The 18,090-nt window shown below is 35.2% G+C and overlaps 1 protein-coding gene across 1 annotated transcript in view; it reads right to left on the bottom strand.

Annotated features, from left to right (window-relative positions):
* The window catches only part of LOC139393038 (dual specificity phosphatase 16), a 53,173-nt gene extending 35,302 nt beyond the window's left edge, over positions 1-17,871 (bottom strand). Inside the window, exon 1 of the mRNA XM_071141364.1 lies at positions 17,528-17,871. The gene's annotated coding sequence lies outside the window, so the exon portion shown is untranslated. The remainder of the gene's footprint in view (positions 1-17,527) is intronic.
* Positions 17,872-18,090: the final 219 nt, after the last annotated feature.

The raw sequence follows: 18,090 nt of genomic DNA, 5'->3' as shown, positions 1-18,090 counted from the left end.
ATGTCTCCCTGCTGGGCTGAGAGACAATAAGACACTATTGGACCAGACACTACCATGTCTCCCTGCTGAGCTGAGACAGACACTATTGGACTAGACACTACCATGTCTCCCTGCTGGGCTGAGAGACAATAAGACACTATTGGACCAGACACTACCATGTCTCCCTGCTGGGCTGAGACAGACACTATTGGACCAGACACTACCATGTCTCCCTGCTGGGCTGAGACAGACACTATTGGACCAGACACTACCATGTCTCCCTGCTGAGCTGAGACAGACACTATTGGACTAGACACTACCATGTCTCCCTGCTGGGCTGAGAGACAATAAGACACTATTGGACCAGACACTACCATGTCTCCCTGCTGAGCTGAGACAGACACTATTGGACCAGACACTACCATGTCTCCCTGCTGAGCTGAGACAGACACTATTGGACCAGACACTACCATGTCTCCCTGCTGGGCTGAGAGACAATAAGACACTATTGGACCAGACACTACCATGTCTCCCTGCTGGGCTGAGAGACAATAAGACATACTTTAGGGGTTGGCTCTTCTATCCTCGTGGGGACCTACAATCCACCAGAGCCTCATACTTCAGGGGTTGGCTCTTCTATCCTCGTGGGGACCTACAATCCACAAGAGCCTCATACTTTAGGGGTTGGCTCTTCTATCCTCGTGGGGAACTACAATCCACAAAAGTCAGTAAAACATTATGACAATTCTCCCTCACGGGGACATTTCCCACATCCCACAAGGACAAAGGCTATTTTAAGTTTAGGGGTTAGGGTTAGGGGTTAGGGGTTAGGGTTAGGGGTTGGGGTTAGGGTATGGGGTTAGGGTTTGGGGGTTAGGGTTTGGGGTTAGGGGTAGGGGTTAGGGGTTAGGGGTTAGGGTTAGGGTTTGGGGTTAGGGGTTAGGGGTTAGGGGTTAGGGTTAGGGGTTAGGGTTAGGGGTTAGGGTTAGGGTTCGGTTTAAGAGGGTTTCTGTTTATGTTGGTATCAAACCCTGGGTTGCACTGGCCTATTGGGTTAGAGTTAGGGGTTAGGGTTAGGGTTAGGGTTAAGAGGGTTTCTGTTTATGTTGGTATCAAACCTTGGGTTGCACTGGCCTATTGGGTTAGGGTTAGGGGTTAGGGTTAGGGGTTAGGGGTTAGGGGTTGGGGGTTGGGGGTTGGGGTTAGGGTTAGGGGTTAGGGGTTAGGGTTCGGTTTAAGAGGGTTTCTGTTTATGTTGGTATCAAACCTTGGGTTGCACTGGTCCACTGGCCTATTGTAACGTTCTACTCTGTTTCTGTGTTGTACATCTGACAGGTCTGGAGAGGAGAACATGAGAGACAGAGAGCTCTGAGAGGTCACCCATAACAGTTCATCAACAGGTCTGGAGAGGAGAACATGAGAGACAGAGAGCTCTGAGAGGTCACCCATAACAGTTCATCAACAGGTCTGGAGAGGAGAACATGAGAGACAGAGAGCTCTGAGAGGTCACCCATAACAGTTCATCAACAGGTCTGGAGAGGAGAACATGAGAGACAGAGAGCTCTGAGGGGTCACCCATAACAGTTCATCAACAGGTCTGGAGAGGGTGGGAGAAGATGAGAGACCGAGAGCTCTGAGAGGTCACCCATAACAGTTCATCAACAGGTCTGGAGAGGGTGGGTAGTTTTACATTCAAGAAGCTGACGTTTTGGGAAACATGAGGCGTCTGAAATGTGGAAGTAGTAAAGTTGTGTTTGTAGGATGTTGCTGGGTTCCTTATTCTGGACAGGAATGATGTTCAGTTACCAGACACAGCTGGTTGTTGTCAACGACCTCTGACCTCCGTATACTTCCACTTCTCTAATCAATGGAAACAGTCCATCCAAACGTCCTGATGGCATTTGGTGGAACAATGAACACACTCAGTATAATACATCTTCTGGACGCATCCTCATACAGGTGACAGACAGACAGACAGACTGATTCTCAGAGCCCACGTCTGTTGGTTGGTGATGTCATCGTGGTGATGTCATGGAGACTGCTGAATGGAATGCCAGCATCACCTCTCAGACCCAGCTGTGTTTATGAGCTCCTACCAGCATCACCTCTCAGACCCAGCTGTGTTTATGAGCTCCTACCAGCATCACCTCTCAGACCCAGCTGTGTTTATGAGCTCCTACCAGCATCACCTCTCAGACCCAGCTGTGTTTATGAGCTCCTACCAGCATCACCTCTCAGACCCAGCTGTGCTCCTAGCTTAATGTTACAGTTTCTACTCATCATCAAGTCTGAGACCTATGGCTAGTATATACACTGCTCAAAAAAATAAAGGGAACACTAAAATAACACATCCTAGATCTGAATGAATGAAATATTCTTATGAAATACTTTTTTCTTTACATAGTTGAATGTGCTGACAACAAATTCACACAAAAATTATCAATGGAAATCAAATTTATCAAACCATGGAGGTCTGGAGTTGGAGTCACACTCAAAATAAAGTGGAAAACCACACTACAGGCTGATCCAACTTTGATGTAATGTCCTTAAAACAAGTCAAATTGAGGCTCAGTAGTGTGTGTGGCCTCCACGTGCCTGTATGACCTCCCTACAACGCCTGGACATGCTCCTGATGAGGTGGCGGATGGTCTCCTGAGGGATCTCCTCCCAGACCTGGACTAAAGCATCCGCCAACTCCTGGACAGTCTGTGGTGCAACGTGGCATTGGTGGATGGAGCGAGACATGATGTCCCAGATGTGCTCAATTGGATTCAGGTCTGGGGAACGGGTGGGCCAGTCCATAACATCAATGCCTTCCTCTTGCAGGAACTAATGACACACTCCAGCCACATGAGGTCTAGCATTGTCTTGCATTAGGAGGAACCCAGGGCCAACCGCACCAGCATATGGTCTCACAAGGGGTCTGAGGATCTCATCTCGGTACCTAATTGGAGTCAGGCTACCTCTGGCGAGCACATGGAGGGCTGTGCGGCCCCCCAAAGAAATGCCACCCCACACCATGACTGACCCACTGCCAAACCGGCCATGCTGGAGGATGTTGCAGGCAGCAGAACGTTCTCCACAGCGTCTCCAGACTCTGTCACGTCTGTCACATGTGCTCAGTGTGAACCTGCTTTCATCTGTGAAGAGCACAGGGCGCCAGTGGCGAATTTGGGCTGTAAGCACAACCCCCACCTGTGGACGTCGGGCCCTCATACCACCCTCATGGAGTCTGTTTCTGACCATTTGAGCAGACACATGCACATTTGTGGCCTGTTGGAGGTCATTTTGCAGGGCTCTGGCAGTGCTCCTCCTGCTCCTCCTTGCACAAAGGCGGAGGTAGTGGTCCTGCTGCTAGGTTGTTGCCCTCCTACGGCCTCCTCCACGTCTCCTGATGTACTGGCCTGTCTCCTGGTAGCGCCTCCATGCTCTGGACACTACGCTGACAGACACAGCAAACCTTCTTGCCACAGCTCGCATTGATGTGTCATCCTGGATGAGCTGCACTACCTGAGCCACTTGTGTGGGTTGTAGACTCCGTCTCATGCTACCACTAGAGTGAAAGCACCGCCAGCATTCAAAAGTGACCAAAACATCAGCCAGGAAGCATAGGAACTGAGAAGTGGTCTGTGGTTACCACCTGCAGAACCACTCCTTTATTGGGGGTGTCTTGCTAATTGCCTATAATTTCCACCTGTTGTCTATTCCATTTGCACAACAGCATGTGAAATGTATTGTCAATCAGTGTTGCTTCCTACGTGGACAGTTTGATTTCACAGAAGTGTGATTGACTTGGAGTTACATTGTGTTGTTTAAGTGTTCCCTTTATTTTTTGGAGCAGTGTAGTAATGTAGAACAGAGATGACTATGACTAGTATATAGTAATGTAGAACAGAGATGACTAGTATTTAATAATGTAGAACAGAGATGACTAGTATTTAATAATGTAGAACAGAGATGACTAGTATATAGTAATGTAGAACAGAGATGACTAGTATATAGTAATGTAGAACAGAGATGACTAGTATATAGTAATGTAGAACAGAGATGACTAGTATATAGTAATGTAGAACAGAGATGACTAGTATTTAATAATGTAGAACAGAGATGACTAGTATTTAATAATGTAGAACAGAGATGACTAGTATATAGTAATGTAGAACAGAGATGACTAGTATATAGTAATGTAGAACAGAGATGACTAGTATTTAATAATGTAGAACAGAGATGACTAGTATATAGTAATGTAGAACAGAGATGACTAGTATTTAATAATGTAGAACAGAGATGACTAGTATATAGTAATGTAGAACAGAGATGACTAGTATATAGTAATGTAGAACAGAGATGACTAGTATATCATTATGTAGAACAGAGATGACTAGTATATAGTAATGTAGAACAGAGATGACTAGTATATAGTAATGTAGAACAGAGATGACTAGTATATAGTAATGTAGAACAGAGATGACTAGTATATAGTAATGTAGAACAGAGATGACTAGTATATAGTAATGTAGAACAGAGATGACTAGTATATAATAATGTAGAACAGAGATGACTAGTATATAGTAATGTAGAACAGAGATGACTAGTATATAGTAATGTAGAACAGAGATGACTAGTATATAGTAATGTAGAACCGAGATGACTAGTATATAGTAATGTAGAACAGAGATGACTAGTATTTAATAATGTAGAACAGAGATGACTATGACTAGTATATAGTAATGTAGAACAGAGATGACTAGTATATAGTAATGTAGAACAGAGATGACTAGTATATAGTAATGTAGAACAGAGATGACTAGTATATAATAATGTAGAACCGAGATGACTAGTATATAGTAATGTAGAACAGAGATGACTAGTATATAGTAATGTAGAACAGAGATGACTAGTATATAGTAATGTAGAACAGAGATGACTAGTATATAGTAATGTAGAACCGAGATGACTAGTATATAGTAATGTAGAACAGAGATGACTAGTATTTAATAATGTAGAACAGAGATGACTAGTATTTAATAATGTAGAACAGAGATGACTAGTATATAGTAATGTAGAACAGAGATGACTATGACTAGTATATAGTAATGTAGAACAGAGATGACTAGTATATAGTAATGTAGAACAGAGATGACTAGTATATAGTAATGTAGAACAGAGATGACTAGTATATAATAATGTAGAACAGAGATGACTAGTATATAATAATGTAGAACAGAGATGACTAGTATATAGTAATGTAGAACCGAGATGACTAGTATATAGTAATGTAGAACAGAGATGACTAGTATTTAATAATGTAGAACAGAGATGACTAGTATTTAATAATGTAGAACAGAGATGACTAGTATATAGTAATGTAGAACAGAGATGACTAGTATATAGTAATGTAGAACAGAGATGACTAGTATATAATAATGTAGAACAGAGATGACTAGTATATAATAATGTAGAACAGAGATGACTAGTATATAGTAATGTAGAACAGAGATGGCTAGTATATAGTAATGTAGAACAGAGATGACTAGTATATAATAATGTAGAACAGAGATGACTAGTATATAGTAATGTAGAACAGAGATGACTAGTATATAATAATGTAGAACAGAGATGACTAGTATATAGTAATGTAGAACAGAGATGGCTAGTATATAGTAATGTAGAACAGAGATGACTAGTATATAGTAATGTAGAACAGAGATGACTATGACTAGTATATAGTAATGTAGAACAGAGATGACTAGTATATAGTAATGTAGAACAGAGATGACTAGTATATAGTAATGTAGAACAGAGATGACTAGTATATAGTAATGTAGAACAGAGATGACTATGGCTAGTATATAGTAATGTAGAACAGAGATGACTAGTATATAGTAATGTAGAACAGAGATGACTAGTATATAGTAATGTAGAACAGAGATGACTATGACTAGTATATAGTAATGTAGAACAGAGATGACTAGTATATAGTAATGTAGAACAGAGATGACTAGTATATAGTAATGTAGAACAGAGATGACTATGGCTAGTATATAGTAATGTAGAACAGAGATGACTAGTATATAATAATGTAGAACAGAGATGACTAGTATATAGTAATGTAGAACAGAGATGACTAGTATATAGTAATGTAGAACAGAGATGACTAGTATATAGTAATGTAGAACAGAGATGACTAGTATATAGTAATGTAGAACAGAGATGACTAGTATATAGTAATGTAGAACAGAGATGACTAGTATATAGTAATGTAGAACAGAGATGACTAGTATATAGTAATGTAGAACAGAGATGACTAGTATATAATAATGTAGAACAGAGATGACTAGTATATAGTAATGTAGAACAGAGATGACTAGTATATAGTAATGTAGAACAGAGATGACTAGTATATAATAATGTAGAACAGAGAACAGTATATAGTAATGTAGAACAGAGATGACTAGTATATAGTAATGTAGAACAGAGATGACTAGTATATAGTAATGTAGAACAGAGATGACTAGTATATAGTAATGTAGAACAGAGATGACTAGTATATAGTATATAGTAGAACAGAGATGACTAGTATATAATAATGTAGAACAGAGATGACTAGTATATAGCAATGTAGAACAGAGATGACTAGTATATAGTAATGTAGAACAGAGATGACTATGACTAGTATATAGTAATGTAGAACAGAGATGACTAGTATATAGTAATGTAGAACAGAGATGACTATGACTAGTATATAATAATGTAGAACAGAGATGACTATGACTAGTATATAGTAATGTAGAACAGAGATGACTAGTATATAGTAATGTAGAACAGAGATGACTAGTATATAGCAATGTAGAACAGAGATGACTAGTATATAGTAATGTAGAACAGAGATGACTATGACTAGTATATAGTAATGTAGAACAGAGATGACTAGTATATAGTAATGTAGAACAGAGATGACTATGACTAGTATATAGTAATGTAGAACAGAGATGACTAGTATATAGTAATGTAGAACAGAGATGACTATGACTAGTATATAGTAATGTAGAACAGAGATGACTATGACTAGTATATAGTAATGTAGAACAGAGATGACTAGTATATAGTAATGTAGAACAGAGATGACTATGACTAGTATATAGTAATGTAGAACAGAGATGACTAGTATATAATAATGTAGAACAGAGATGACTAGTATATAGTAATGTAGAACAGAGATGACTAGTATATAGTAATGTAGAACAGAGATGACTAGTATATAGTAATGTAGAACAGAGATGACTAGTATATAGTAATGTAGAACAGAGATGACTAGTATATAGTAATGTAGAACAGAGATGACTAGTATATAGTAATGTAGAACAGAGATGACTATGACTAGTATATAGTAATGTAGAACAGAGATGACTAGTATATAGTAATGTAGAACAGAGATGACTAGTATATAGTAATGTAGAACAGAGATAATGTAGAACAGAGATGACTAGTATATAGTAATGTAGAACAGAGATGACTATGACTAGTATATAGTAATGTAGAACAGAGATGACTATGACTAGTATATAGTAATGTAGAACAGAGATGACTATGGCTAGTATATAGTAATGTAGAACAGAGATGACTAGTATACAATAATGTAGAACAGAGATGACTAGTATATAGTAATGTAGAACAGAGATGACTATGACTAGTATATAGTAATGTAGAACAGAGATGACTATGACTAGTATATGGTAATGTAGAACAGAGATGACTATGACTAGTATATAGTAATGTAGAACAGAGATGACTATGGCTAGTATATAGTAATGTAGAACAGAGATGACTAGTATATAGTAATGTAGAACAGAGATGACTAGTATATAGTAATGTAGAACAGAGATGACTAGTATATAGTAATGTAGAACAGAGATGACTATGACTAGTATATAGTAATGTAGAACAGAGATGACTAGTATATAGTAATGTAGAACAGAGATGACTAGTATACAATAATGTAGAACAGAGATGACTAGTATATAGTAATGTAGAACAGAGATGACTATGACTAGTATATAGTAATGTAGAACAGAGATGACTATGACTAGTATATAGTAATGTAGAACAGAGATGACTAGTATATAGTAATGACTAGACTAGTATAGTAATGTAGAACAGAGATGACTAGTATATATATAATGTAGAACAGAGATGACTATGTAATGTAGAACAGAGATGACTAGTATATAGTAATGTAGAACAGAGATGACTATGACTAGTATATAGTAATGTAGAACAGAGATGACTATGACTAGTATATAGTAATGTAGAACAGAGATGACTAGTATATAGTAATGTAGAACAGAGATGACTAGTATATAGTAATGTAGAACAGAGATGACTAGTATATAGTAATGTAGTATATAGTAATGTAGAACAGAGATGACTAGTATATAGTAATGTAGAACAGAGATGACTAGTATATAGTAATGTAGAACAGAGATGACTAGTATATAGTAATGTAGAACAGAGATGACTAGTATATAGTAATGTAGAACAGAGATGACTAGTATATAGTAATGTAGAACAGAGATGACTAGTATATAGTAATGTAGAACAGAGATGACTAGTATATAGTAATGTAGAACAGAGATGACTATGGCTAGTATATAGTAATGTAGAACAGAGATGACTAGTATATAGTAATGTAGAACAGAGATGACTAGTATATCATTATGTAGAACAGAGATGACTATGACTAGTATATAATAATGTAGAACAGAGATGACTATGACTAGTATATAATAATGTAGAACAGAGATGACTATGACTAGTATATAATAATGTAGAACAGAGATGACTAGTATATAGTAATGTAGAACAGAGATGACTAGTATATAGTAATGTAGAACAGAGATGACTAGTATATAGTAATGTAGAACAGAGATGACTAGTATATAGTAATGTAGAACAGAGATGACTAGTATATAGTAATGTAGAACAGAGATGACTAGTATATAGTAATGTAGAACAGAGATGACTAGTATATAGTAATGTAGAACAGAGATGACTAGTATATAGTAATGTAGAACAGAGATGACTAGTATATAGTAATGTAGAACAGAGATGACTAGTATATAGTAATGTAGAACAGAGATGACTAGTATATAGTAATGTAGAACAGAGATGACTAGTATATAGTAATGTAGAACAGAGATGACTAGTATATAGTAATGTAGAACATGACTATGTAGTAGACAGAGATGACTAGTGATATATAATGTAGAACAGAGATGACTAATATATAATGTAGAACAGAGATGACTAGTATATAGTACTGAGTATATAATAATGTAGAACAGAGATGACTATGACTAGTATATAGTAATGTAGAACAGAGATGACTAGTATATAGTAATGTAGAACAGAGATGACTAGTATATAGTAATGTAGAACAGAGATGACTAGTATATAGTAATGTAGAACAGAGATGACTAGTATATAGTAATGTAGAACAGAGATGACTAGTATATAGTAATGTAGAACAGAGATGACTAGTATATAGTAATGTAGAACAGAGATGACTAGTATATAGTAATGTAGAACAGAGATGACTAGTATATAGTAATGTAGAACAGAGATGACTAGTATATAGTAATGTAGAACAGAGATGACTAGTATATAGTAATGTAGAACAGAGATGACTAGTATATAGTAATGTAGAACAGAGATGACTAGTATATAGTAATGTAGAACATGTAGTATATAGTAATGTAGATGACTAGTATATAGTAATGTAGAACAGAGATGACTAGTATATAGTAATGTAGAACAGAGATGACTAGTATATATTAATGTAGAACAGAGATGACTAGTATATAGTAATGTAGAACAGAGATGACTAGTATATAGTAATGTAGAACAGAGATGACTAGTATATAGTAATGTAGAACAGAGATGACTATGACTAGTATATAGTAATGTAGAACAGAGATGACTAGTATATAGTAATGTAGAACAGAGATGACTAGTATATAATAATGTAGAACAGAGATGACTAGTATTTAATAATGTAGAACAGAGATGACTAGTATATAGTAATGTAGAACAGAGATGACTAGTATATAGTAATGTAGAACAGAGATGACTAGTATATAGTAATGTAGAACAGAGATGACTAGTATATAGTAATGTAGAACAGAGATGACTAGTACTAGTATATAGTAATGTAGAACAGAGATGACTAGTATATAGTAATGTAGAACAGAGATGACTAGTATATAGTAATGTAGAACAGAGATGACTAGTATATAGTAATGTAGAACAGAGATGACTAGTATATAGTAATGTAGAACAGAGATGACTAGTATATAGTAATGTAGAACAGAGATGACTAGTATATAGTAATGTAGAACAGAGATGACTAGTATATAGTAATGTAGAACAGAGATGACTAGTATATAGTAATGTAGAACAGAGATGACTAGTATATAGTAATGTAGAACAGAGATGACTAGTATATAGTAATGTAGAACAGAGATGACTAGTATATATAGTAATGTAGAACAGAGATGACTAGTATATAGTAATGTAGAACAGAGATGACTAGTATATAGTAATGTAGAACAGAGATGACTAGTATATAGTAATGTAGAACAGAGATGACTAGTATATAGTAATGTAGAACAGAGATGACTATGACTAGTATATAATAATGTAGAACAGAGATGACTATGACTAGTATATAATAATGTAGAACAGAGATGACTATGACTAGTATATAATAATGTAGAACAGAGATGACTAGTATATAATAATGTAGAACAGAGATGACTAGTGTATAGTAATGTAGAACAGAGATGACTAGTATATAGTAATGTAGAACAGAGATGACTATGACTAGTATATAGTAATGTAGAACAGAGATGACTAGTATATAGTAATGTAGAACAGAGATGACTAGTATATAGTAATGTAGAACAGAGATGACTATGACTAGTATATAGTAATGTAGAACAGAGATGACTATGACTATATACTAGTATAATGTAGAACAGAGATGACTAGTATATAGTAATGTAGAACAGAGATGACTAGTATATAGTAATGTAGAACAGAGATGACTAGTATATAGTAATGTAGAACAGAGATGACTAGTATATAGTAATGTAGAACAGAGATGACTAGTATATAGTAATGTAGAACAGAGATGACTAGTACATAGTAATGTATGTACTAGTATATAGTAATGTAGAACAGAGATGACTATGACTAGTATATAGTAATGTAGAACAGAGATGACTATGACTAGTATATAATAATGTAGAACAGAGATGACTAGTATATAGTAATGTAGAACAGAGATGACTAGTATATAGTAATGTAGAACAGAGATGACTAGTATATAGTAATGTAGAACAGAGATGACTAGTATATAGTAATGTAGAACAGAGATGACTATGACTAGTATATAATAATGTAGAACAGAGATGACTAGTATATAGTAATGTAGAACAGAGATGACTAGTATATAGTAATGTAGAACAGAGATGACTAGAATATAGTAATGTAGAACAGAGATGACTAGTATATAATAATGTAGAACAGAGATGACTATGACTAGTATATAGTAATGTAGAACAGAGATGACTAGTATATAGTAATGTAGAACAGAGATGACTAGTATATAATAATGTAGAACAGAGATGACTAGTATATAATAATGTAGAACAGAGATGACTAGTATATAGTAATGTAGAACAGAGATGACTATGACTAGTATATAGTAATGTAGAACAGAGATGACTAGTATATAATAATGTAGAACAGAGATGACTAGTACATAGTAATGTAGAACCGAGATGACTAGTATATAATAATGTAGAACAGAGATGACTAGTATATAGTAATGTAGAACAGAGATGACTAGTATATAGTAATGTAGAACAGAGATGACTAGTATATAATAATGTAGAACAGAGATGACTAGTATATAGTAATGTAGAACCGAGATGACTAGTATATAATAATGTAGAACAGAGATGACTAGTATATAGTAATGTAGAACAGAGATGACTAGTATATAGTAATGTAGAACAGAGATGACTATGACTAGTATATAATAATGTAGAACAGAGATGACTAGTATATAGTAATGTAGAACAGAGATGACTAGTATATAATAATGTAGAACAGAGATGACTATGACTAGTATATAGTAATGTAGAACAGAGATGACTAGTATATAGTAATGTAGAACAGAGATGACTATGACTAGTATATAGTAATGTAGAACAGAGATGACTAGTATATAATAATGTAGAACAGAGATGACTATGACTAGTATATAGTAATGTAGAACAGAGATGACTAGTATATAATAATGTAGAACAGAGATGACTAGTATATATAGTAATGTAGAACAGAGATGACTAGTATATAGTAATGTAGAACAGAGATGACTAGTATATAGTAATGTAGAACAGAGATGACTAGTATATATAGTAATGTAGAACAGAGATGACTATGACTAGTATATAGTAATGTAGAACAGAGATGACTAGTATATAGTAATGTAGAACAGAGATGACTAGTATATAGTAATGTAGAACAGAGATGACTAGTATATAGTAATGTAGAACAGAGATGACTAGTATATAGTAATGTAGAACAGAGATGACTAGTATATAGTAATGTAGAACAGAGATGACTAGTATATAGTAATGTAGAACAGAGATGACTAGTATATAATAATGTAGAACAGAGATGACTAGTATATAGTAATGTAGAACAGAGATGACTAGTATATAGTAATGTAGAACAGAGATGACTATGGCTAGTATATAGTAATGTAGAACAGAGATGACTATGACTAGTATATAGTAATGTAGAACAGAGATGACTAGTATATAGTAATGTAGAACAGAGATGACTATGGCTAGTATATAGTAATGTAGAACAGAGATGACTATGACTAGTATATAATAATGTAGAACAGAGATGACTATGACTAGTATATAGTAATGTAGAACAGAGATGACTAGTATATAGTAATGTAGAACAGAGATGACTAGTATATAGTAATGTAGAACAGAGATGACTAGTATATAGTAATGTAGAACAGAGATGACTAGTATATAGTAATGTAGAACAGAGATGACTAGTATATAGTAATGTAGAACAGAGATGACTAGTATATAATAATGTAGAACAGAGATGACTAGTATATAATAATGTAGAACAGAGATGACTAGTATATAGTAATGTAGAACAGAGATGACTAGTATATAGTAATGTAGAACAGAGATGACTAGTATATAGTAATGTAGAACAGAGATGACTATGGCTAGTATATAGTAATGTAGAACAGAGATGACTATGACTAGTATATAGTAATGTAGAACAGAGATGACTAGTATATAGTAATGTAGAACAGAGATGACTAGTATATAGTAATGTAGAACAGAGATGACTAGTATATAGTAATGTAGAACAGAGATGACTAGTATATAGTAATGTAGAACAGAGATGACTAGTATATAATAATGTAGAACAGAGATGACTAGTATATAGTAATGTAGAACAGAGATGACTAGTATATAGTAATGTAGAACAGAGATGACTAGTATATAGTAATGTAGAACAGAGATGACTAGTATATAGTAATGTAGAACAGAGATGACTATGACTAGTATATAGTAATGTAGAACAGAGATGACTAGTATATAGTAATGTAGAACAGAGATGACTAGTATATAGTAATGTAGAACAGAGATGACTAGTATATAGTAATGTAGAACAGAGATGACTAGTATATAGTAATGTAGAACAGAGATGACTAGTATATAGTAATGTAGAACAGAGATGACTAGTATATAGTAATGTAGAACAGAGATGACTATGACTAGTATATAGTAATGTAGAACAGAGATGACTAGTATATAGTAATGTAGAAGAGATGACTAGTATATAATAATGTAGAACAGAGATGACTAGTATATAGTAATGTAGAACAGAGATGACTAGTATATAGTAATGTAGAACAGAGATGACTAGTATATAGTAATGTAGAAGAGATGACTAGTATATAATAATGTAGAAGAGATGACTAGTATATAGTAATGTAGAACAGAGATGACTAGTATATAGTAATGTAGAACCGAGATGACTAGTATATAGTAATGTAGAACAGAGATGACTATGACTAGTATATAGTAATGTAGAACAGAGATGACTATGACTAGTATATAGTAATGTAGAACAGAGATGACTAGTATATAATAATGTAGAACAGAGATGACTAGTATATAGTAATGTAGAACAGAGATGACTAGTATATAGTAATGTAGAAGAGATGACTAGTATATAATAATGTAGAAGAGATGACTAGTATATAATAATGTAGAACAGAGATGACTAGTATATAGTAATGTAGAACAGAGATGACTAGTATATAATAATGTAGAACAGAGATGACTAGTATATAGTAATGTAGAACAGAGATGACTATGACTAGTATATAGTAATGTAGAACAGAGATGGCTAGTATATAGTAATGTAGAACAGAGATATAGTAATGTAGAACTATGACTAGTATATAGTAATGTAGAACAGAGATGACTAGTATATAGTAATGTAGAACAGAGATGACTAGTATATAGTAATGTAGAACAGAGATGACTAGTATATAGTAATGTAGAACAGAGATGACTAGTATATAGTAATGTAGAACAGAGATGACTAGTATATAGTAATGTAGAACAGAGATGACTAGTATATAGTAATGTAGAACAGAGATGACTAGTATATAGTAATGTAGAACAGAGATGACTAGTATATAGTAATGTAGAACAGAGATGACTAGTATATAGTAATGTAGAACAGAGATGACTATGACTAGTATATAGTAATGTAGAACAGAGATGACTAGTATATAGTAATGTAGAACAGAGATGACTAGTTTATAGTAATGTAGAACAGAGATGACTAGTATATAGTAATGTAGAACAGAGATGACTATGACTAGTATATAGTAATGTAGAACAGAGATGACTAGTATATAGTAATGTAGAACAGAGATGACTAGTATTTAATAATGTAGAACAGAGATGACTAGTATATAGTAATGTAGAACAGAGATGACTAGTATATAGTAATGTAGTACAGAGATGACTAGTATTTAATAATGTAGAACAGAGATGACTAGTATATAGTAATGTAGAACAGAGATGACTAGTATATAGTAATGTAGTACAGAGATGACTATGACTAGTATATAGTAATGTAGAACAGAGATGACTAGTATATAGTAATGTAGAACAGAGATGACTAGTATATAGTAATGTAGTACAGAGATGACTATGACTAGTATATAGTAATGTAGTACAGAGATGACTATGACTAGTATATAGTAATGTAGAACAGAGATGACTAGTATATAGTAATGTAGAACAGAGATGACTAGTATTTAATAATGTAGAACAGAGATGACTAGTATATAGTAATGTAGAACAGAGATGACTAGTATATAGTAATGTAGTACAGAGATGACTATGACTAGTATATAGTAATGTAGAACAGAGATGACTAGTATATAGTAATGTAGAACAGAGATGACTAGTATTTAATAATGTAGAACAGAGATGACTAGTATATAGTAATGTAGAACAGAGATGACTAGTATATAGTAATGTAGAACAGAGATGACTAGTATATAGTAATGTAGAACAGAGGTGACTGTATTATTGACTGTATGTTTGTTTATTCCATGTGTAACTCTGTGTTGTTGTCTGTGTTGAACTGCTTTGCTTTATCTTGGCCAGGTCGCAGTTGCAAATGAGAACTTGTTCTCAACTGACCTACCTGGTTAAATAAAGGTGTTCTCAACTGGCCTACCTGGTTAAATAAAGGTGTTCTCAACTGGCCTACCTGGTTAAATAAAGGTGTTCTCAACTGGCCTACCTGGTTAAATAAAGGTGTTCTCAACTGACCTACCTGGTTAAATAAAGGTGTTCTCAACTGGCCTACCTGGTTAAATAAAGGTGTTCTCAACTGGCCTACCTGGTTAAATAAAGGTGTTCTCAACTGGCCTACCTGGTTAAATAAAGGTGTTCTCAACTGACCTACCTGGTTAAATAAAGGTGAAATAAAAATAATATTTAAAAATAAAAAAAGGTCACCCTTGTGTTATGGCGAGCCTAAATAAGTTCAGGAGTAAAAACGTGCTTAAAAAGTCACAATAAGTTGCATAAGTGCAATAATAATGTTTAACGTGATTTTTGTATGACTACCTTATCTCTGTACCCCACACGTAAAATGATCTGTCGAGCAGTGAAGTTCAAACACAGATTCAACAACAAAGACCAGGGAGGTTTTCCAATGCCTCGCAAAGAAGGGCACCCATTGGATGATGGGTAAAAATGTTTTTAAAAAGCAGCCTTTGAGCATGGTGAAGTGATATAGAATGTTGTTATCAATGAAGTTATTCATTACACTTTGGATGGTGTATCAATACACCCAGTCACTACAAAGATACAGGCTTCCTTCCTAACTCAGTTGCCGGAGAGGAAGGAAACTGCTCATGGATTTTTATTATTTTCACATTATGGGGTATTGTGTGTCGATGGGTGAGACAACAAATCAATTGAATAAATGTTGAATTCAGTCTGTAACACAACAACATGGGGAATAAGTCAAGGGGTATGAATACTTTCTGAAGGCACTGTATATTTTTACAAAACTAAACTGTCTCTTGATAACATTCACCTGCTATACTTCCCAGGATACAAAACCCTACCAGCCCAGCCTTGGGCCAGGTGTGGATGTACGTGCCAGGTGTTTGCATGTATGTAAATAGCTTTCTCTTGTTCATTCTTCTTTTCCAAGGACAATTCTAATGACAAGTGAGAAAAGTAGACCGCCCCATAATAACCCCGGCATGTCATTATTACATGGTAATAATAACGTCTCCTCGTTCACAGTGTTATCAAACAGTGTGTGAGTTTGTGACAGTGTTTTACTGTGACTAAATTATGATGTATCTCTTTATTTACATTCATATCTCTCGACAACCCCCCGACTAGGACTAGACTATATAACACAGTTTCCTTCTGGTCCAATATAAATGATAGGTCTACTAGGATTACGTTGTAAGATCACTCACATTACATGTCTAGGCCTAATGGTTTTTACAAGAGCAATAGATTGCTATAATTATTTAAATTGATTACTTAGAACTTTTGAGATAAACCGGTAGCGTCGATTTTGAACATTTCCCCTCTAACTTCTAGACTGTCACTTTGCTTAGGATGGGTAACTAGTCTACTAACCTTCCTAATCACCAACAAGGTTCTACCTAGGTGACATCAAATGCGGAGTCGGGCCGATTCGGTCGAACATTAGGACAGATCTCCAATTCTTATTTCTAGTAAAAGTCGCCTGGTACAGTTTCGTACATTATGTTACTTTCTGCTCTCCCGGTTCAACTCACATGGGAAACTCCGTAATTTACAAGGCCCGGTTGCGATATACTCGCTTCGTCATTTATAGAAATTTCGGGGAAACTTACCGTTAGAGAAGTCGCTGTCAGAAAGCGCCGTTTAACATCATCGACATCTGTTATCAAGTTAAAGTTGTTGTAAACTCGGTTTAATGAAGAGTAAAAGAGAAGAAAACTACAAAAATCTATGAGATGAAAAAGATTCGCTGGTTAGTGAACTTCAACCATAGAGGATGAGGTCATTGAGATAAAAATAAAAGGTTGGCGTCATTTGAAACCAACTCCTAATGAACAGGCGGCCTTAAAGGCACAAAACCATCTATAAAACCCCCAACTCACTGCTGACTTTATAGAGTTAATAACTTATTACCGAGTTAGGTAGCCTGTGTCATATCTACTCACATAGAAAACCCATAAGTTATTACGCATTTTATAACTTTGAGGACGTTTGAATGAGGGGGCGGGGCGCCGAAGCACCAGTAGTCTAATGAGCTGCAAACAAACTGTGACTGTGATTGGACTGGAGCCAAGTTCCTCCTGCTGGCTAGATGCCCTTTAACCCTTCATATGACTAGAGCCAAGTTAGTTCTGCTAGCTAGATGCTCTTCATATGACTAGAGCCAAGTTAGTCC

The sequence above is a fragment of the Oncorhynchus clarkii genome, chromosome 33 (assembly GCF_045791955.1).
Source record: "Oncorhynchus clarkii lewisi isolate Uvic-CL-2024 chromosome 33, UVic_Ocla_1.0, whole genome shotgun sequence".
NCBI lineage: Eukaryota > Metazoa > Chordata > Actinopteri > Salmoniformes > Salmonidae > Oncorhynchus > Oncorhynchus clarkii.
The sequence above is the reverse complement of the archived record's forward strand: the minus strand, read 5'-3'. Positions and strand labels throughout refer to the sequence as shown.